The sequence below is a fragment of the Symphalangus syndactylus genome, chromosome 3 (genome assembly GCF_028878055.3).
Source record: "Symphalangus syndactylus isolate Jambi chromosome 3, NHGRI_mSymSyn1-v2.1_pri, whole genome shotgun sequence".
NCBI lineage: Eukaryota > Metazoa > Chordata > Mammalia > Primates > Hylobatidae > Symphalangus > Symphalangus syndactylus.
In genome coordinates this window covers 48071849-48093972 of record NC_072425.2, presented here as the reverse complement: position 1 = coordinate 48093972, position 22124 = coordinate 48071849, and the positions used below count along the sequence as shown (strand labels likewise).

The following is a 22124-nucleotide window of genomic DNA, read 5'->3' as shown; positions in this document are numbered from 1 at the left end:
CAGCGACACCCCACGGCGGCCCAACGGCCGGACGCGACAGCGCAACCCCGGAAGTCCCCAACTCCTGGAAACAGCGCGACGAGGCCGTGGGGATGGACAGCACCCCGCCCCACCTCCCGCTTTCTTTCCCCCCCGCCTCGCCGCCTGCCTTCCTTCCCCAGCTGGGAATGAGGGGCGGCCTGTGCCAACCAGGGCTCCTCCAGTACCCAAACGCTCCGCAGAGGGGACGTGCGTCAGAGGCCAGCGGGCCTGCAGAGGGAAGCGTCTGGGAAAGCTCCTTAGCGATTAAAGGACTTCACGCAAAAGGGCTCGGCCCCAGGCCAGGGACAGACCCGAGGGTGATGGCAGCCGGGGCGGGGGCCTCCTGCCGCCTCCGCCGCCGCACTCCTGCCGCCAGGAGGTGCTGCAGCCGCGCCAGGCCCAGGCCCCTGCAGTACGCCCTCCCGGAGCAGGGCCCAGCGCACCCTCGCTCCGCCACGACCCGCCAAGTGCCCCCGCAGGGCCGGGTCTTATGGAAAACGGGCATCTTCCAAATCGTGCAAGATTTCCTGCGATCAGCTGCCTCAGAGAAAACATTTTTCTTTTAATTGTGCAAGATTTAAAGGCAACCCTCTGGTCATGCATTCCTTTGAAGGGACGGTTTGGGATGGTTTAAAAACAAAAATGTTGACACCCTTTTTAAACAACCATTTAAAATTATTGTAGCGATAGAGAGTAGAAGGATGGTTATCGGAGGCTGGGAAAGGTAGTGTGGGGGTAATGGGCACAAAAAAATAGTACAAATGAATAAGATTATTTCACAGCACAACAGGGTGTGGGTGACTACAGTCCACAATAGCTTAATTGTACATTTAAAAATAACTAAAAGAGTACAACCAGAGTGTCTGTAACACAAAGGATAAATGCTTGAGGGGATGGATACCCCATTCTCCATGATGTGATTATTGTGCATTGCCTGCCTGTATCAAAACATCTCATGTACCCCATAAATATATAAACCTACTTGTACCCACAAAAACATTGCACTATGAGGTACTATTTTTTCCTCAGACTGGCAAAACTCAAGAGAGTTGGATAAGGTGCTGCGGTGTGTCGGGAGGTTGAGGGCACTCACATACGTCGCCTGTGGGTGGGAATATAAACTGGGCCACCTCCATGGAGCCAACAAATGGGATGTTTGGGAGAAATGTTTAAGACTGAAAACTGAAAACTAGCCAGATGTGGCGGCTCACGCCTGTAATCAGAGCATTTTGGGAGGCCGAGGCGGATAGTTCATCTGAGGTCAGGAGTTCGAGACTAGCCTGGCCAACATGGTGAAACCCTGCCTCTACTAAAAACACAAAAAATTAGCTAGTCGTGGTGGCGAACGCCTGTAATCCCAGCTACTTGGGAGGCTGAGACAGGAGAATCGTTTGAACCTGGGAGGTGGAGGTTGCAGTGAGCCAAGATCACACCTTTGCACTCCAGCCTGGGCAAGAAGAACGAAATTCCATCTCAAAAGAAAAAAAAAGAAAACTGAAAACTAAAGATAGCCAAGATGGACTGTTAAGCACTACCACTTCTATGTGTGAGTTTAAATCCTATATACACATGTATACGATTGTGGATGAAATCGTGGGTAGCAAGTCTCTGGAAGCAGCCACAAGAAACGTTATCAATGCCTTCATAGTCGGTGTCTAGAAATAGGGAATAAGAGAGATTTATGCCTTTTTACAGCTTTTGCACTGTACCATGTATTACCTATTCAAAATTACACCGCTTTTAAAAAGTCAACTTGCAGGCTAACAGTGTTTTTCCAAAGCTGACTCTTGATCAAGATAGGAAGCATATAATGAGCACAGTATGAGGCAACCTGGAAAATATCTTTGTATGCATTTAAACAAGGGAACGGTTAGTAACATGTTTTGGTTTCTACCTATCTCTTGAAATTCCAGTTTCTTTCAAAAAACCCAATTTAAACTAGAAAAGTAGCTAGATGGAAATGGGAAGAAATTTTCCCTCCCAGCCCAAACCTTAAGTTCAATTCCCTAAGGGGTATTTTATATTTACAGGTGGGGGGAAATCACTGATTTCTGATGTGCAATTATCTCTACATAATGCCAATATTTTATTGTTAGAGTAACACACCAATAGTACTACAGAGACTATGGTGCTGGGTTGAGGGCCATTTATTAGGAACCTGGAACCAGAAATAGGGCTTTTTTTTCTTTTTGATGGAGTCTCTCTCTGTCGCCCAAGCTGGAGTGCAGTGGTGCAGTCTTGGCTCAATGCAACCTCCACCTCCCAGGCTCAAGCAATTCTCCTGCCTCAGCCTCCCAAGTAGCTGGAATTACAGTCGCATGACACCACTCCCAGCTAATTTTTTGTAGAGATGTCAAACTCCTGACCTCAAGTGATCCACCGCCTCGGCCTCCCAAAGTATTATAAGCATGAGCCACCGCGCCCGGCGGAAACAGGTCTCTTTACAAAGTTTTGCTTAAGGCTTGACGATTAACTATATAATCATGTTAAAAATCCATGTATCCCGTCCCCCACTCATGTTTCTGTTGTCAGAAACAGAAAGCGGCGGTCATCTTTTTGCCTATACATCCCTGTCATACCACATCATCACTCCTGCTTCTTTGAGTAACATGATACGGGAGAAGGAAACAAAATCTCATGATTTAAAAATGTTAATAAAAATATTTAAAATCCATCCTTGGGCCGCCGGGCACGGTGGCTCACGCCTGTAATCCCAGCACTTTGGGAGGCCGAGGCGGGTGGATCACGAGGTCAGGAGATTGAGACCACCCTGGCTAACACAGTGAAACCCCGTCTCTACTAAAAATACAAAATATTAGCCGGGCGTGGTGGCGGGCGCCTGTATTCCCAGCTGCTCAGGAGGCTGAGGCAGGAGAATGGCGTGAACCCGGGAGGCGGAGCTTGCAGTGAGCCGAGATCGTGCCACTGCACTCCAGCCTGGGCGACAGAGCGAGACTCCGTCTCAAAAAAAAAAAAAAAAAAAAATCCATCCTTGGGCCTAATTTGTCTGTAGGTCTGATTTGACTTTTGGGCCTCCAGGTTGACTACCTCTTCCTTTAGCAAATACCTGTTAAATTTGAAATGAAAAACATTTTCCTGGATAACAGCTATAGGTATTTGGGGATAACTAACCATAAAACAGAGAAATATGTAGGAGTCGGTGGGAATTATAATACAGTATGTGCTTGTTAACAGGAAAGATTTGAAGAGCCCTATTTGGACCTAGAGACACAGTGGGCTTTCTCCACTTTGTATTTCCCCCTTGAACTGGGTGGACGACCTTCACAGGTCCTGGCAGAGCCAATGGAGAAATGGACAGCTTCCCTACAGCTGGGGGAAGTCAACCTCTGCTGAGTTCACCACAGACAGGCAGAAAGGAGATTTTACACGCTAGGGAGCAGGAGAGAACAGGCTCCACCTGAACACAGATTGTCCCTCAGAGATAGGACCATAGACTTCAGGCTGTCATCTGTATTAGCCACTTGTTTTTTGAGGGAAGGAAAGAACACGGGGAGCAGAGGAAGAAATGTTCATGAAAATACTGATTAACAAAGAAGCGGCAGCAGCATTACCCACTCAAATGACAATGATAACCAACAATGATGATGGAGAGTTTAGTGCTGCATATTGTATTCAGCTCATTATACCCTGTGAGGTTAGTACTACCAGGGTCAACTAGCCCCACGGAGGTGGAGTGACTAACCTGCACAAGGTCACAAGGCTTGCTAGGAAGTGGCAGAATTGGGATTTGAACACAGGCTATTGGATCTGAAGCATAAGATTAAGTCCCAGCCTCAAAGAGTTGCCCAAATATAAGTCAACAGTAATTAAAACAATAGGATTTTAGCACAGCAATGTACAATCTGGACCCAGACATATATGAACACTTACAAGAAAACTGATTATTTCAATTCAGTAACAAAGAAGGCCTTATCCAATATAGGCCAGGTGTTTACATATATGAAAAAAATGAGATACTAATATCATATATTTATAAAACACATCACAGATGAAATAATTTTGAAAAAGCTGTCAGATAACTATAAAATTATAATGAATTTTTTTTTTTTTTTTTTGAGACGGAGTCTCGCTCTGTTGCCAGGCTGGAGTGCTGTGGTGTGATCTCAGCTCACTGCAACCTCTGCTTCCTGGGTTCAAGCGATTCTCCTGCCTCAGCCTCCCGAGTAGCTGGGACTACAGGTGTGCACCACCACACCTGGCTAATTTTTGTATTTTTAGTACAGACGGGGTTTCATCATGTTGGCCAGGATGGTCTCAACCTCCTGACCTCATGATCCGCCCACCTCGGCCTCCCAGAGTTTTGGGATTACAGGGGTGAGCCACCTCGCCTGGGCTATAATGAATAATTTTATAATTTAACACACAAAATTTTAAAGTGTGACAAAAAACAAGTCACAAAGGGAAAAACTAGGAGAGACTTGGGCTAAAACACCTATAATAAAAGTTAATTATCACAACAGATAAAATGTCTCTCCAAAGCAATATCACAATCTGTGATATTATAATTATATACCTATTGGTTTTCATCCACAGTTCCTAGCTCCCAACTCCCATAAGTTTTGTTACAACATCTTGTTATATGCTGGGCACTGTGGACCCCAGAAAGCCGGCCTTGGGAAACAGAATCTCTCTGATCTTTTCCTGCTCTCCTTTCCCCGGACCAAGGCAGAGCTCTAATATGATTGTGAGCTGTAAGACCCTCATTCCACAAAGCATCCCACCCCATACCCTGGAGGAAGGAATGCTGCCCAGAGAGGCTGGAAGAATCTGAACAGACAGGCCTTGCTGGGTGTAGATTATACCCTTTTTATCCAATCATATTTCAACACATTTGTCCATCATTCAATCACAGACAAGCAACAAAATCTCCACTAGAGGCCCAAAGGACAGGGTTCAGAGGGCTTCTGGAGAGCTGAACCATGAAGGCTGACAGGACGGTGAGGGAGAACTCATCCACATGCCCGGAGGGTGGTGCACCCCAACTCCACGGGGTCAGAAGCTCCTGCACTTGGGACCCTTCCAGACCTCACCCTGCGCATCTCTTCCTGTGGCTGTTTATCTGTATCCTTTAAAATAGCCTTCATGATAAACTAGTAAGTGAGTTTCCCTGATTCCTCCAGCAAATTAATTGAACCCAAACAGGGGATCCCAGGAACCCCAACTTGAAGCCAGTCAGTCAGAAGTTGCTGAGGCCCAGACTTGTGACTTGTGGGAAGGAGGGGGTGGTCTTGGGGACTTAGCCCTCAACCTGCTATCTCCAGGTAGATGGTGTCAGAATTGAATGGGAGGATACCCAACTGGTGTCTGCCACAGAAATCCACACATATTACAGAGGTCTTTTGTGTTGATAATTGCTGTGTTGATGTGACAGCAGAGGAAAAACAGTTTGAGTTTTTCCCTAACACAACCTAAGAGATAACAAATCTAGAAAGGCTATGAACACTCAATTCAGAAAAGAAATACAAATGGTCAATAGCATATGAAAAGAAAATTAATCTTATTCAACATAAAAAAGCCTATCAACATGAACAGATTACAGGAAAAAGTCACATGATTATCTCATTAAAAACAGAAAAGGAAGTCATTAAAATCAACACTCATTTCCAATTAAGTCTTTGCACAATGGAGCTAAAAGAGAACTTCCTTAAGCTGATAAAGATTGTTCCAACAGCCAATATCACACTTTATGCCTTAACTTTGGAAGCATCCCTATAAAATAAAAAGCAAGAAAAGATTTCTACTATCATTACCTCTTTTTAACAATGTAATAAGTGGAAGTGCTAGCTGATATCAAGATACAGAAAGGAAATCAGAGAAAACTGGAAAGGAAGAATCAAAACTGTTCTTATTTGCAGACGACTGTCTACCTAAAAAATACAGACAAGAAGCCAGGCGTGGTGGCTTATGCCTGTAATCCCAGCACTTTGGGAGGCCGAGGTGGGTGGATCACCTGAGGTCAGGAGTTCAAGACCAGCCCTACCAAAATGGTGAAACCGTATCTCTACTAAAAATACAAAAAATTAGCTGGGTGTGGGTGGCCCGCGCCTGTAATCCCAGCTACTTGGGAGGCTGAGGCAGGAGAATCGCTTGAACTTGGCAAGCAGAGGTTGCCGTGAGCCCAGATCATGCCACTGAACTCCAGCCTGGGTGACAAAGTAAGACTGTCTCAAAACAAAAAAAAAATACAGATGAGAATCGGCAGATAAACTACTCAAATAAATAATAAAGTTTTGCAATGTTTCTGGATACAGAAGATTAATACACAAAAACCAATAGCTTTTCTATCTTCTTGTAATAAGCAATTATGAAATGTAATAGAAAAAAAAGATGTGCATATCCCTTATGGATAAATGGAGAAATAAAGCAGGTTTATCAACAGGAAGACTTAATATCATAAAGATAGTAATTTCCCTCAAAAGAAATGCAATTCTAATCAAAATCTCAACAGGTCTTTTCATAAAACCTGACATGTTAATACATGTAAATTACACACTAATAAAGGAATTAAATGTAATAAATTTACATGTTACATGTAATAAACTACATGAAACCTGGCATGCTAATACATGTAAATTGCATGCTAATGCATGAATTAAATGTAATAAATTTACGTTACATGTAATAAACTACATGAAATGTGACATGTTAATACATGTAAATTAATCCGGAAGATCACAGGGCCAAGAAGAACGAAAAACATTTTGAAAAAAAAAAACAAGAAGGCCGGGTGCGGTGGTTCACGCCTGTAATCCCAGCACTTTGGGAGGCCGAGGTGGGAGGATCACGAGGTCAGGAGATGGAGACCATCCTGGCTAACACGGTGAAACCCTATCTCTACTAAAAACACAAGAACTTAGCCGGGCGTGGTGGCGGGCACCTGTAGCCCCAGCTACCCGGGAGGCTGAGGCAGGAGAATGGCGTGAACCCGGGAGGTGGAGCTGGCAGTAAGCCAAGATCGCGCCACTGCACTCCAGGCTGGGCGACAGAGTGAGACTCCGTCTCAAAAAAAAAAAAAAAAGAACAAGAAGGGGGCTCTTGTTCTATCATATATTAAAACTTACAAGAATTTAGGCAGTATTGGCACAGTGTACTATTGGCACAGATATAATAGGCAAAGATGAGAGCCACATATAAATGGAAACATCTCATATGACATTAGGGGCATTACAAATCAATGGGAGAAGAATATTCAATACACGTGGGACAACTGGTTGTCCATGTTGTTGGGTGTAGGGGAGGGAAGAAATTTGATCCCTATCTCATACCATACACCACTACCCATACCATACACCACTACCCACCACAGGCAAAAAAATAAGTGGATTTAAAACCTAGATATAAGAAGAAAAGCTTTAAAAGTTTTATAAGAATATATGGGAAAAGAACTCATATTAGTGAAACAGGAATGGATTTCTTTTTTACTCAAAACAAAAAAGACCCAAACTGTAAAGCAAAAGATTGAGAAACTTGATTACATAAAGATTTAGTGTTTCAATACAAAAATTAGCTGGGAGCCGAGATCGCGCCATTGCACGCCAGCCTGGGCAACAAGAGCGAAACTCCGTCTCGCAAAAAAAAAAAAAAAAAAGATTTAATGTTTCTGTTTAACACAGGAGCCCAGAAACAAAATTTAAAAAGATAACTCACAGACTAGGAGAAGATAGAGACAATGTATAAAACCAATAAAGTGTCAGTATTTAGAATTTACAAAGCACCATACATCAAAGAGAAAAAAGCTAACACCCCAATAAATACGTGAGCAGAGAGTGAGATAAGAAATGCGCAAGATGGGCCGGGCGGGGTGGCTCACGCCTGTAATCCCAGTACTTTGGGAGGCCGAGGCAGGCGGATCACGAGGTCAGGAGATCGAGATCATCCTGGCTAACACAGTGAAACCCCGTCTCTACTAAAAATACAAAAAATTAGCAGGGCGAGGTGACGGGCTCCTGTAGTCCCAGCTACTCCGGAGGCTGAGGCAGGAGAATGGCGTGAACCCCGGGGGGCGGAGCCTGCAGTGAGCGGAGATCGCGCCATTGCACTCCAGCCTGGGCGACAGCGAGACTCTGTCTCAAAAAAAAAAAAAAAAAAAAAAAGAAAGAAATGCACAAGATGAAGAAGCCTAACTATCCTTCCTGCTCCTCTTTTTCAGACTGACCGAACCTACAGTTAGGATGGTTCTGGTTCACTCTATACCCTGTGATGAATTGAGTTTATTCATCAGAATAAGCTGTGACAACAAATAACCCTGAAATCTTAGTGATGTGATTTACAACGGATGTTTATTTCTTGCCGGTGCTACATGTTCCTCCGCAGATAAGAAGGTGGAGGAGGCACTATTCTACACAATCACCCGTGGATCCGGGGTGTCGAAGTCTCTATCCGTTTGCAGACGCACTGTCTGGAATCTGTCCTTGTGGTTGTCCGATGCGCCAGTGACTGCTTGCGCAAGTAATTCCAGTTGCCTTCAGATCTAAATGCCCACACAGATAAACTAAGCCTGGTAATTTTAATCTTTGTCTGTTTGACTTCTGTGTTTCTCAATCAGCTGGTCTAGAACTAAGGTAGAAAAAAGTAATCTTATCTACAGAAGCCCTGGACATCTCCCCCAACATTGTTAGTCTCCATACTCATTTGTATCTCTGAAATACTTTGTAAGTTTTTTTTTTTTTTAAGGGAGGCACTAGAAGAACTATGTAAGTTTTCATACTTTCCAAATCACTACAGTAAGAGAGAAAACAAAACTAAGAAAATTGAGCAAGCTACCCAATAGCAAGAAGAAATATAACGGCAAACAAAACAGAATAAGATGGTGGGAATAAGTCCAAACATATGAGTTATAATTTTAAAATGCAAAAAAAATTCACCTGTTAAAAGACAAGATTTTCAAAATGAATTTAAAAAATTCAAGCTAGGCTGGGCTCACATAATCCCAGCATTTTGGGAGGCTGAGGAAAGAGGATCCCCGGAATCCAGGAGTTCAAGACCAACCTGGACAAGAAAGTGAGATACCATCTCTACCAAAAACAAACCAAAAAACCCCAAAAAGTCCTCAAGCTATATGTTTAATAAAGACAATAAAAACAAAGCCTTACAGAAAAAACTGAAATGAAAGGATAGACAAAGGTATGCTATGCAGTTGCTAAGAAAAAACAAAGCAGCAATATTAACATTAGATAAAACAGAATTCACAGGCCGGGCGCGGCGGCTCACGCCTGTAATCCCAGCACTTTGGGAGGCTGAGGCAGGTGGATCACTTGAGGTCAGAAATTCGAGACCAGCCTGGCCAACATCGCAAAGCCCCTTCTCTACTAAAAATACAAAAATTAGCTGGGCATGGTGGCGGGGGGTAACTGTAATCCCAGATACTCAGGAGGCTGAGGCAGGAGAATTGCTTGAACCTGGGACGCAGAGACTGCAGAGATCTGAGATCAAGCCACTGTACTCCAGCCAGGGCGACAAAGTGAGACTCCATCTCAAAAAAAAAAAAAAAAGATATAATTTACCAAAAAATTATAACCATCACACATAACAGATTTTAAATCTATCAAGCAAAAACAAGTGAAAATAGGATTAATTAGTATATCCATAATCATAGAAGACTAAACACACTTCAAAAAATGAAATAAGGAATTAGTGGCATGACCCAGTAGACAGAACTGTTTTCAATATAGAACACAAAAACTTTTCAAATAGGGTATTCAGTTGTCATGTGTTAGGTCACAAGGAGATCTCAACAAATTCTGGAAAGCAGAAACCATACACATAGACCATGTTCAATGACTACAATATAATAAAAGAAATGTTTTGGCGGGGCACAGTGGCTCACGCTTGTGATCCCAACACTTTGGGAGGCCGAGGTGGGTGGATCACTAGAGGTCAAGAGTTCGAGACCAGCCTGGCCAACATGGTAAAACCCCGTCTCTACTAAAAATACAAAATTAGCCGGCGTGGTGGCATGTGGCTGTAATCCTAGTTTCTTGGGAGGCTGAGGCAGAAGAATTGCTTGAACCTGGGAGGTGTAAGTTGCAGTGAGCAGAGATCGCACCACTGCACTCCAGCCTGGGTGACAGAGCGAGACTCCATCTCAAAAAAAAAAAAAGTTTTGATGAAAAGATCATCAAAAATCTATCAATCTATCAATATGGAAACACTTAAAACCCATTTCTAAATAACTTGCAATAATGGGACATTAAAAGAAAATTCAACACAAATTACTTTAATGTCAGTAAGAATTCTTATTTAAATCTATGGAATGTAGTTAAACAAAAATCTGAAGAAAATGATTTGCCTAAAAATGTCTCCCTCTATCACAGCATTTACAAAAAAATATTAATTATTCCTGGATTAAAAAGTTGAACATAACAGTTCTGGCTCTCCACATCCCAGGCCACGGTGGGACTGCTTGTGCTGACTGCTTTGTGGTTAAGTGAACAGAGGAGAGAATGCCACTCCCAGGCCAGACCACTAATCCATGGTGCAAGACCCCACAGAACTCTCCCTCTATCCTGCAGCATTTAAGATTACAGAGGCAGTACAACCATTTTAGAAAGCTGACAGTATTTACATACAAAAAATAAACATAGCACATCTTCTGACTTAGTAATTCCAGTTCTAGATTTACATACAACAGAAATTCATACACATGTTCACCAAGAAAGGTATTTTTTAAAAGCTCATAGAATCATTATTTATAATAGGAAAACACTGAAAACAGCCCAAATGGGTACTTCCTTACAATGGAATATTATATGGCAATGAGAGTGCCTGAGCTACAGCCACACACATCACAAACAATGCTCACAAACATTTAGTGAAAGAAGCTGGAAGAAAAAAGGAGTAAATACAGCATGATTCCATTTATGTAGATTTCAAAACCAGACAAATCTATGGCAATACAAATCAGGGTAGTGTTTATCCTTGAAGGGGGTGGTCACCAGGAAATGACACAGAGGGTGGTTCCTGAGGTGTGATGATACTTTTGTTTTTGAGACAGAGCCTACCTCTGTCACCTAGACTGGAGGGCAGTGATGCAATCACAGTTCACTGCAACCTCTGCCTCCCAGGCTCAAGCAATCCTCTCATCTCAACCTCCCAAGTAGCTGGAACCACAGGCACGTACCACCACACCTGGCTAATTTTTGTATTTTTTGTAGAGGTGGCGTTTCACTATGTTGCCCAGGCTGGTCTTGAACCCCTGGGCTCAAGGGTTCCTCCCACCTCAGCCTCCTGAGTAGCTGGGACTACAGGCATGCATGCCACCACACCTGGTTAATTTTTGTATTTTTGAGGAGATATAAGTCTCCCTGTATTGCCCAGGCTGGTCTTGAACTCCTGGGCTCAAGACTCCTCCTGCCTCGGACCCACAAAGTGCTGAGATGACAAGTGTAAGCCATCGCACCAGGCCTATGGTGATGTTCTGTTTCTCCATCCATCTGCTAGTTACTTACCCAGGATGTTCACAAGCTGTTTATAAAGCTGTGCACATTTCTGTGTGCGTATGTGTCACACATTACAGATATCTACGTATATGTATTATAAAATAAATATGACTTCATTTACATTATGCTCAGTAAAAAGTTACATATGAAGTAACCGTGCTCCACCAGCCTGGTTTGCAAGAGTAATAGTTCTTACCTAACTAGTGATGGACATGTGTCATGAGCAAAAAAAAATTTGCTTGTTACATGCCACTAAGACTTTGGGGTTGTCATCATAACATAGCCTAGCCTATCCTAACTGATACACAGTTTAAGACTTAGACACAAAATGCAAAAGCTATTAAGAAAAAAGAGTGATAAATTTATAGAACACAGTATAAAAATATCTTTTAAGAAAAGGGGGTGGGAGAAGAGTGTGATACTGGAGCCAACCTGAAAAACTCCAACAGTCAAAGAAAGAACAATTTGAGCAACAACATAAGTATATAATATTGGATTTTAATCTAAAGTGTAAAGTAATATGCATGAATCCATACTGACATAAATAAGTGATTGAATAAGTAAATGGAGAGGAGACAAATCTTCTTCATAGAACAATTCCAAATTATATACATGTAGCTACTTCTCTCCAAGAAGTGATGCTTAACCCCTCCTTAGTCCCCTTTGAATGTGGACTGGACTTAGATGACTTGTTTCAAAGACTACAGTATGGAAACGGAAAAACAGTAACTTTACAGAAGAGAAACTTAGCAAACACTATTTTAACCAAATGCTTGTGACTAACCCGTGATGTCGTGTGGATTTCATGTACCTCTGACAAGATGTGATAGAAGGGCACTTCACCTTCTGTGGTATTCATGCCAAAAATCCAGTCTAGTCATGAGGAAAACAAGCAGACATACCCAATTTGAGGCACATTCTACAAAATAGTTCACCCGTTCTCCTCAAAACTGTCAAGATCATGAAAAACAAGGAAAGACTGAGAAACTTTCACAGACCTTAGGTGACTAGGCAGATGACAACTAAATGCAATGTGGATTGAATTTCAGAATAGAGAAAGGCTAATGGGAAAGCTGGTGAAATCCCAATAAAGTCTACAGTATAGTTAATAATAACACATCAGTATTGGTTTCTTTTTTTTTTTTAGACGGAGTCTCACTCTGTTGCCCAGGCTGGAGTGCAATGGCGCGATCTTGGCTCACTGCAACCTCTGCCTCCTGGTTCCAGTGATTCTCCTGCCTCAGCCTCCCAAGTAGCTGGGATTACAGGCATGTGCCACCATGCCTGGCTAATTTTTCTATTTTTAGTAGAGACAAGGTTTCACCATGTTGGCCAGGCTGGTCTCGAACTCTCTTGACTTCAGGTGATCCTCCAGCCTTGGCCTCCCAAAGTGCTGGGATTACAGGCATAAGCCACCGTGCCCAGCCCAGTGTTGGTTTCTTAAAGTGCCACAGTAATGTAAGATGATGTTATGGACTGAATTGTGTCCCTAAAATTCTTCATGTTGAAGCCTTGACCCCCAATGTGACTACTGGGAATAGGGCCTTTAAGGAAGAAATCAAGGTTAAATGAGGTCATACAGCTGGGACTGATATCTTTATAAGAAGAGAGATACAGGCCGGGTGCAGTGGCTCACACCTGTAATCCCAGCACTTTGGGAAGCCGAGGCGGGTAGATCACAAGGTCAGGAGATTGAGACCATCCTGGCTAACACAGTGAAACCCCGTCTCTACTAAAAATACAAAAAATTAGCCGGCATGGTGGCGGGCACCTGTAGTCCCAGCTACTCGGGAGGCTGAGGCAGGAGAACGGCCTGAACCCTGGAGGCGGAGCTTGCAGTGAGCCGAAATCACGCAATGCACTCCAGCCTGGGTGACAGAGCAAGACTCCATCTCAAAAAAAAAAAAAAAGGGAGATACCAGAGCACTCTCTCCCTCTGAATGCACAGAGGAAAGGTCATGTGGAGGTACAGGGAGAAGGCGGCAGTCTGCAAGCCAAGGACAGAGGCCTCAGCAGAAGCCAACCCTGCTGGCTCCTTGTTCTTGGACTTCCTAAGCTCCAGAATTCTAACAAAATACATTTCTGTTGTCTACGCCACGCAGACTATGCATGGCGCATTCTGTCACAGCAGCCCTAGATGACGAAGACAGATGACAACACTAGAGAAAAGTGAAACTGCGTGAGGCGGACACAGGAACGCTCTACTATTTTTATAACATTTCTGTAACTCTGAAAGTTTTTTTTTTTTTAAAGCAATTGACTAGGAGAAACTATTTGTAGCTTATATAACAAGGACTATATATAAATAAAAAACTATTGCTATAAGAATCTTAAAATTACACACAGTCCAATGAAAATAATCATATATTAAAAAGGCAAACCAGAAAAATAAATACAGATGACCAAAAACCATATGACATATTTGGCCTAATTAGTAATTAGAAAAAATTACAAAATAATGAAATTTTATTTCATGCCATCCAGTTGGAAAAAAATTAAAATACTGATAGCAATCCTAGGGAAAGGTTGTGGGGAAGAGTGCTACTTTTTTTTTTTTTCTTTTTGAGACAGAGTTTCGCTTTTTTCTTTTTTGCCCAGGTTGGAGTGCAATGGCCCAATCTCAGCTCACCGCAACCTCCGCCTCCCAGGTTCAAGCGATTCTCCTGCCTCAGCCTCCCGAGTAGCTGGGATTTCAGGCATGCACCACCACGCCCGGCTAATTTTGTATTTTTAGTAGAGATGGGGTTTCTCCATGTTGATCAGACTTGTCTCGAATTCCCCACCTCAGGTAATCCGCCCACCTTGACCTCCGAAAGTGCTGGGATTACAGGCGCTAGCTACTGCACCCGGCTAGACTGCTACTTTTATACAAAGAAGGTGAGATTGTAAGTTGATGGGGGCGTTCTGGAGAGCAATCTGGCAGCATCTGTTATGCCTGTAACTGGTAACCCAGCCAATCCCTCTCTTGAAATTGACCTGAGAGAAATACTGGCATAGGAGTACTAAGAAGCAATTGACAGGTGTTCACTATAGCAGTGTCTGCAGTAAGACTAAATGGAAATAACTGTCATTAACAGAGGAATAATTAAACCATGGCAGTTATACTATCACTTAAAGTTAATAAAGTAGATCAATATGTAATCTTTCCACAGTCATACAAAGATCAACTAAGTATTTAAAAAACCTAATTGCATGATATATGTAAACAGAATAAATCAAAACTAAGCCTTATTTCTAAGGTAAATTTATATGTGTAAAAATAAACACATTTAAGCTCGACATGGTGGCTCATGCCTGTCATCCCAGCACTTTGGGAGGCAGAGGCAGGTGGATCACAAGGTCCGGAGTTCAAGACCAACCTGACCGGAGTTCAAGACCAACCTGACCAACATAGTGAAACCCCGTCTCTACTAAAAATACAAAAATTAGCCAGGCATGGTGGCGCACGCTTGTAATCCCAGCTACTCAGGAGGCTGAGGCAGGAGAATCGCTTGAACCCAGGAGGTGGAGGTTGAGGTGAGCCAAGATTGCACCACTGCACTCCAGCCTGGGCAACAAGAGGGAGACTCCGTCTCAAAAAAGAAAAAAAAAATTAACAGATTTGTATCCACTGAAGTACAAAGAAGAAAATAAATAATCTTCTAAAATAAAGATAAACAGAGGGCCAGACACAGTGGCTCATGCCTATAGTCCCAGCTACTTGGGAGGCTGAGGCAGGAGGATCACTTGAGTCCAGCAGGTTGAGGTCACAGCATGTTATGATTGCAGCGCTGCACTCCAGCCTGGGCAATAGAGACCTCGTCTCTAAAAAAATTTAATTAATTAAAAAATAAACAGAAAGACAACAGAAAAATGCCCCCACCAAAGAGTTACAGTGGTTACCAAGGAGATGGCCACTGTAAAGAGTTACAGTGGTTACCAAGGATTTGGGGGCAGGGAAGGAAGTATTTACTTTTTGAGTATTATGTGGGTTTGAACGTGTTGGTGTTAGTTCATAAGTGAAAATGTATTCCTCTGGGGAGTGAGGGAAGGATGAGGAGGAAGCCTTTCATCTTTCACAGTTATGTCCCCCTCAACCTTGGTGTCCTCTGCATCCCTGTTCAATGTGGTCTAACAACAGCTATTTCCTGCCAGGACAAGATCCACCCTCCCTAGCACAGATATAAAGTTAAATACAGCATCGGTAGCTAGCGCTCTGAAATGGAAAGATTCGATAACAATTCCAGCCAGTTGCCTTTCATCATCATCCTTCCTTATCCTAGTTTATCCCCTGCAGCCCTGGGCTGGAGACACAAAGCTGACTCCCAGTGTGCTTCATGGTGAGAACCGAGGGGCGGCTCCATCAGCTAGCTCTCTGCTTCTCCCCGTTTTACGACAAAGGGCCCTGAAACTTAAGTCACTGGAAAAAACCTCTCCAGCCCCCATCCCACATGCTGTCTGTCAATGTGACACTGTAAAAAGTAAAGTAGAGGTTCCTCTTCAAAGACTTTCCTCCCAGTCCAATTAGGAATAAATAGTAACTTCACTTAGAAGCAAAATTTATCCAAAAACCTATGCTAACATTCTTAAATATCTGCTAGCCATAATAAAAAAAATCAATATACTTTATGTTCTTAGCTCCCACAATATAGCCTAAATATTTGCCCTGGCATGCTTATACTGGTCCAAGCAAGCATTAGGTCATAGCTTGTTCCTCTTCCTTATTTAAAAGTGTTTTTACCTTTCTCAGCATTTCACAAGTTACTTCCTCCTTCCTTTGTTCCACTCTACCTCTGCCTCTTTTAAACAGTTCTAAGTTGCTAGCCAATCGGGACAAATACAGAATGTAAGGTATGGTTCCAGCCAATGGAAACTGGACACAGCAGTAGGGTGGACGCGTCAGGTCATAAATGACCCTGTCTCCTTTGTTTGGTGTACTTTCGTGGCAAAACTGCTGGTGAGTGTACCCTTTCTGCAGGAAGTAAAAATGGCCTTACTAAACAAATTAAATTTATATTCAAGGGCTATTTCTTTATGGCACCGAGGAACAAACATTTCAAACCACACAAAAGCAAAATTAGAGTTCAAGACCTTAGTTTCCTGTGTCACTGGATGCTGTATAATTAAACTCTCATCTGAGACTTTTACCAGATTTACTAATTAAATTGATCAGGAGAGAGAATGGACTATCCAGATGAATTCCTCTTACTAATTTTATATAATGGGCCTGGGTTGTTAATTTACTTTAACTGCAGAGACGAGGATAAAACATATATGATTGGTTTAAGCTACACCAGGGAGCCGATCAGGCAGATCTGGCGGCAGTTGCTCTAATCAGAAACTCACACTCCAGAGATGGATGGCCATTATTAAAGCAGGGAGTCACATTCCAGAAATAATACAGTAGCTCTTCTGTTACGCATACCTCTGGAAAATTTATAATTCAAATACTGGGCATCAAAAATATTTTTATTGGTAAAATTAGTGGCATGTTCATCAGAATAATCCCTGTTAGAAATGGGCTCTCATTGGTGAAATTAGTGACTGTCCACATATGCAGATTTGTCTAAAATATTTTACGGATACAGCCCACATTTGCATGAACAGATAAGAGGAATCTAACGAGACTGCTCTTCAGGGATAGTGTTTGAGACTTCAGTCTGGATGTGTAAACCGGTGCCACCCTCCAGCTACTGGTTGTATTTATTTATTATTATTATTATTTTTTGAGACGGAGTCTCACTCTGTTGCCCAGGCTGGAGTGCAGTGGTGTGATCTCAGCTTACTGCAACCTCCACCTTCCGGGTTCAAGCGATTCTCCTGCCTCAGTCTCAAGAGTAGCTGAGACTACAGGTGCGCACCACCACGCCTGGCTAGTTTTTGTATTTTTAGTAGAGACCAGGTTTCACATATTGGCCAGGCTGGTCTGGAAATCCCGACCTCAAGTGATCTGCCCACCTCGGCCTCCCAAAGTGCTGGGACTACAAGCGTGGGCCACAGGGCCTGGCCTGGTTGTGAGGATTTATTATTTTTTATTTTTTTTTTTGAGACAGAGTCTCGCTCTGTCGCCTAGGCTGGAGTGCAGTGGCGCGATCTCGGCTCACTGTAAGCTCCGCCTCCCGGGTTCACACCATTCTCCTGCCTCAGCCTCTCGAGTAGCTGGGACTACAGGCGCCCGCCACCACGCCCAGCTAATTTTTTGTATTTTTAGTACAGACAGGGTTTCAGCGTGTTAGCCAGGATGGTCTCCATCTCCTGACCTCGTGATCCGCCCGCCTCGGCCTCCCAAAGTGCTGGGATTACAGGCGTGAGCCACCGCGCCCAGCGGTTGTGAGGATTTCTGATTGACTGGAACTATAAGCATGACAAACCCTATACCCATGCTTCAAGTAAGCTTTTCATAAAAGGGGTCAGAGTACCTACAAAATGCAAGAGCTAAGCTTTCAGGACAGGATGAACCATCTGTTTTGTGCCTGCTTGCTAATAAATATGCATTGAATGAACGACTGTTGAGTGGCAAACTTTTTCATCTGAGGCTACTAGCATTTATTATAACTTGGTAGCAGTGTTGTGGGGGAGCAGCTAAACTCCATCTACCTCAAGGCTTTTTGGTTGTGACTGTAACCTATCGAAAAGTCCTAAGGGGTGTGCACGACCAGATTGGCTCAGGTCAGTTTCCAGCAGTATGGTACAAAGAATTATGGTATCACTAACATGCCCTAAAACATTTGGATCATAGTCAAGAAAATCAGACTCCTGACCCACAGAAGAGAAGGCACAGAGGAAGAAAGCATTCACTTTCAGCAGACAGATATTCTTCTAGGATAAGCCAAGAACTCTGATAGGTTACATTCTAATTTTTCCGTCTAAATAAGCATTTCAAAGGGGAAAAAAGATAAGTGTCTATATCATTTCAAATTTCTTGGCAGTGAATAAAACAGACTTTATTGGCCAGGCGCGGTGGCTCACGCTTGTAATCCCAGCACTTTGTGGGAGGCCGAGGCAGGTGGATCACGAGGTCAGGAGATCAAGACCACGGTGAAACCCCATCTCTACTAAAAATACAAAAAAATTAGCTGGACATGGTGGCGGGCGCCTGTAGTCCCAGCTACTCGGAGAGGCTGAGGCAGGAGAATGGCGTGAACCCGGGAGGCGGAGCTTGCAGTGAGCCGAGATCGCGCCACTGCACTCCAGCCTGGGTGACAGAGAGAGACTCCGTCTCAAAAAAAAAAAAAACAAACTTTATTTTATAATTTAGTTTTTGTGATGGAGTCCCGCTTTGTCGCCCGGGCTGTAGTGCAGTGGCACGATCTTGGCTCACTGCAACCTCTGCCTCCCAGGTTCAAGCAATTCTCCTGCCTCAGCCTCCCAAGTAGCTGGGATTACAGGTGCGTTCCACAATGCCTGGCTAATTTTTTTGTCTTTTTAGTAGAGGCAGGGTATCACCATGTTGGTCAGGCTGGTCTCGAACTCCTGACCTCAGGTGATCCACCTGCCTCGGCCTCCCAAAGTGCTGGGATTACAAGCATGAGCCACCACGCCTGGCCAAGACTTACTTTAATGAGTATTTTGACTATATAATTGCCTTATCAGAAGCAAAATTATTCATAATATTTTATCTCCAATGATATTTCAAATCCTTCCTAACATTATTTAGGACATTCACAATTCTAGGCCACTCGACATTAATAAGTAATTCTTTCTTTAGAAAACAACTTCTCAGAGAGATTTAAAAAGCATTGTCATGCCAATTGCATTGTTGTTTTTTTTTTTTAAAGAAAATGGTGTAGAAGGGATTAAGGCACTTTTTTTTTTTTTAAGTTCTGGGATATATGTGCAGAACGTGTATACATGTGGCATGGTGGTTTGCTGTACCCATCAACCCGTCATCTAGGTTTTAAGCCCCGCATGCATTAGGTATGTCCTTATGCTTTCCCTCCCTTTGCCCCCCAACCCCCAGACAGGCCCCAGTGGGTGATGTTTCCCTCCCTGTGTCCCTGTGTTCTCATTGTAAGGTACATATTAAAGTTTTAAAAATGGGAACCAGGGCAAAAGTTTTGAATACATTTCACAAAAGCAGATATAGGAATGGCCTATAAGCCCATGAAAAAAGCATTCAGTATCAGGGAAATGCAAATTAAAACCACAATGAAATACCACTTCACACCCATTAAAATGGCTAAAATTAGAAATGACAACACCAATTGTTGGAGAAGACGTAGCGCAATTAGAATTCATACATTGCTAATGGGAATGTAAAATGGTATGTAGACACTGGCAAAATTGAGCAGTTTCTTACAAAGTTACTCAGGCTTTCCCTATGACCCAGACATTCTACTCCTTAGTATATACCCAAGGCAAATTAGTATGTGTGTCTACAAAAAGATTTGCAGATGAATATTTGTAGCAGCTTTATAAAAGCTAAAAACTGAAAGCAACCCAAATGTACAACAATAAGACAATGGATAGAATGCATATATTCATACAAGGGAACACCGCTCAGCAGTAACAAAGGAATGAAGTACTAATACACAGAACACGATGCGTCCCTGAAATGCTATGCTCAGCAAATGGAGACAGACACAAGAGTTTATGTTTTATGATTCCATATGCATCAAGTTCAAGAGCAGGTAAAACTAATCTATAGTGACAGAAATCAGACAGCAGATGCTCGGGGTAGGGGGATGACAGGAAAGACCCAGGGAACTTTAGCGTAGTTGTTCATTTGCTAAAATTCAAACTACACATAAATCCATGCATTTTACTGTATGCAAATGACAATTGATTTTTTTAAAAGCTGGGGTGGGAGGAGGGAAGGCCACCCAAAAACTCTTAACTGATACAGATCCATGAAAAGGCTACAGAATTAGTGAAGTATTCTGTAAAGAATATAATTGAGAATTATCTTGACCTTAGTATCTGTTATAGACTGTTGACAGTAAATGACATTGCAACTTTAAAAGACCTACCAGAAAAGATAAATGTGGTTAAGTAGAAAAATTCTTTCAAAGATTCTTGAAATAGTATTTGTATCCTTCTTCAGTCTGCAAAAGACGTTTACTTAAACAACTTTATTTTATAGACAGGGTCTCACTCTGTCACCCAGGCTGTAGTGCAGTAGTGTAATCACAACTCACTGCAGCCTTGACCTCCTGGGCTCAGGTGATCCTCCCACCTCAGCCTTCTGAGTAGCTGGGACCACAGGTGTGCACCACCACACTCAGCTAATTTTAAAATTTTTTTGTAGAGATGGGGTCTTGCCATGTTGCCCAGCATGGGCTCAAGCAATCTTCTGGCCTAAGCCTTCCAAAGTGCTGGGATTACAGGTGTGAGCCACCATGCCCAGTCCATATTTTAAAAATTTTAAAAGGTAGCTCTTCAAGTCCTAAAATTGTCACAAAGGAAAATTCATGGAAATAGGGCCTAAATTAGCTTTAATAGATTATCTGCCATTCTCTATATTCTATCAACCTCATTACTTTAAAAAAACATGAACTGGATTTAAAATGAGAAAACAGGCCAGGCACAGTGGCTCACGCCTGTAATCCCGCACTTTGGGAGGCTGAGGTGGGCAGATCACTTGAGGTCAGGATTTCGAGACCAGCCTGGCCAACACGGCGAAACCCTGTCTCTACTAAAAATACAAAAATTAACCGGGCGTGTTGGTGCATGCCTGTAATCCCAGCTACTCAGGAGGCTGAGGCAGGACAATCGCTTGAACCCAGGAAGCGGTGGCTGCAGTGAGACGAGATTGCACCACTGCACTCCAGCCTAGGCAACAGAGTGAGACTCTGTCTCAAAAAAAAAAAAAAAAAACGAGAGAGAGAAAACAGTGACTAGGCCAAGCTCTCTCACCACCTAAAACACCACCATCCAAAAGAACTTTCTGCAAGAAGGGGAAAGTCTCTATCTGCTCTGTCCAGTACAGGAGCCACTGCCACATGTGGGTAGTGGTCACTACAATGGACAGCACAGACGGAGGAAATAAACCTATCAGTTTCTGATCTGTAGCCTCTGACAAGGGGGATCTTGACAGACAAAAGGCCTCCACAGAAGCAAGGAGCAAATAGTGTTCCTTCTGCCTTGAGGGCCTTTGCTGCCAAGAGCCTTGATCCCAGCACCAGGCATCATAGCACCCCTGGGCAGATACACTTGGCCCTGCACTGCTGAGTTCACACCAGGCACTCAGCTAATGCCTGTTTCATAAACAAGTGAACATGTACACAGAGGTAGGGCTCCATGGAGTACATCTTAGTCTAGGCACTTTACACATGTGATCTCCTTCACCTTTCACCAGTCTGATGACATAGGTCTTAGCACCCTCATTTGATGAATGGGAGAGGCGGCACCAAGGAAGAGTAAGTAGCCTGCACAGGGCTTGTGACGACAGGGTGATATATGAACATATGTAGCCAATGTATTCCAAATCAACAAATACGAAGGGGCACATATATCAACAATTGCCTCAGAGCAATTTTTTTAAAGGGAGCCAACTCCCCGCCCCACCCCCACAATTTCTCATTATTATTCAAGGAAAGCCTACGGAAAAATAATTAAGTGGCTCAGGTAAGTGACTTCCAGACTGCCTACTTTATACGATACGGCTTTCAAGATTTAATTTTTTTTTCTATTCCAGAAAGGAAAACCAAAAAAACCCTGAAACCC

General features: G+C 43.0%; 1 protein-coding gene across 20 annotated transcripts in view; it reads right to left on the bottom strand.

The window, feature by feature from the left end:
* Positions 1-22124, bottom strand: part of CDC14B (cell division cycle 14B) — a 136252-nt gene that overhangs the window by 81544 nt on the left and 32584 nt on the right. The window lies entirely within an intron of this gene.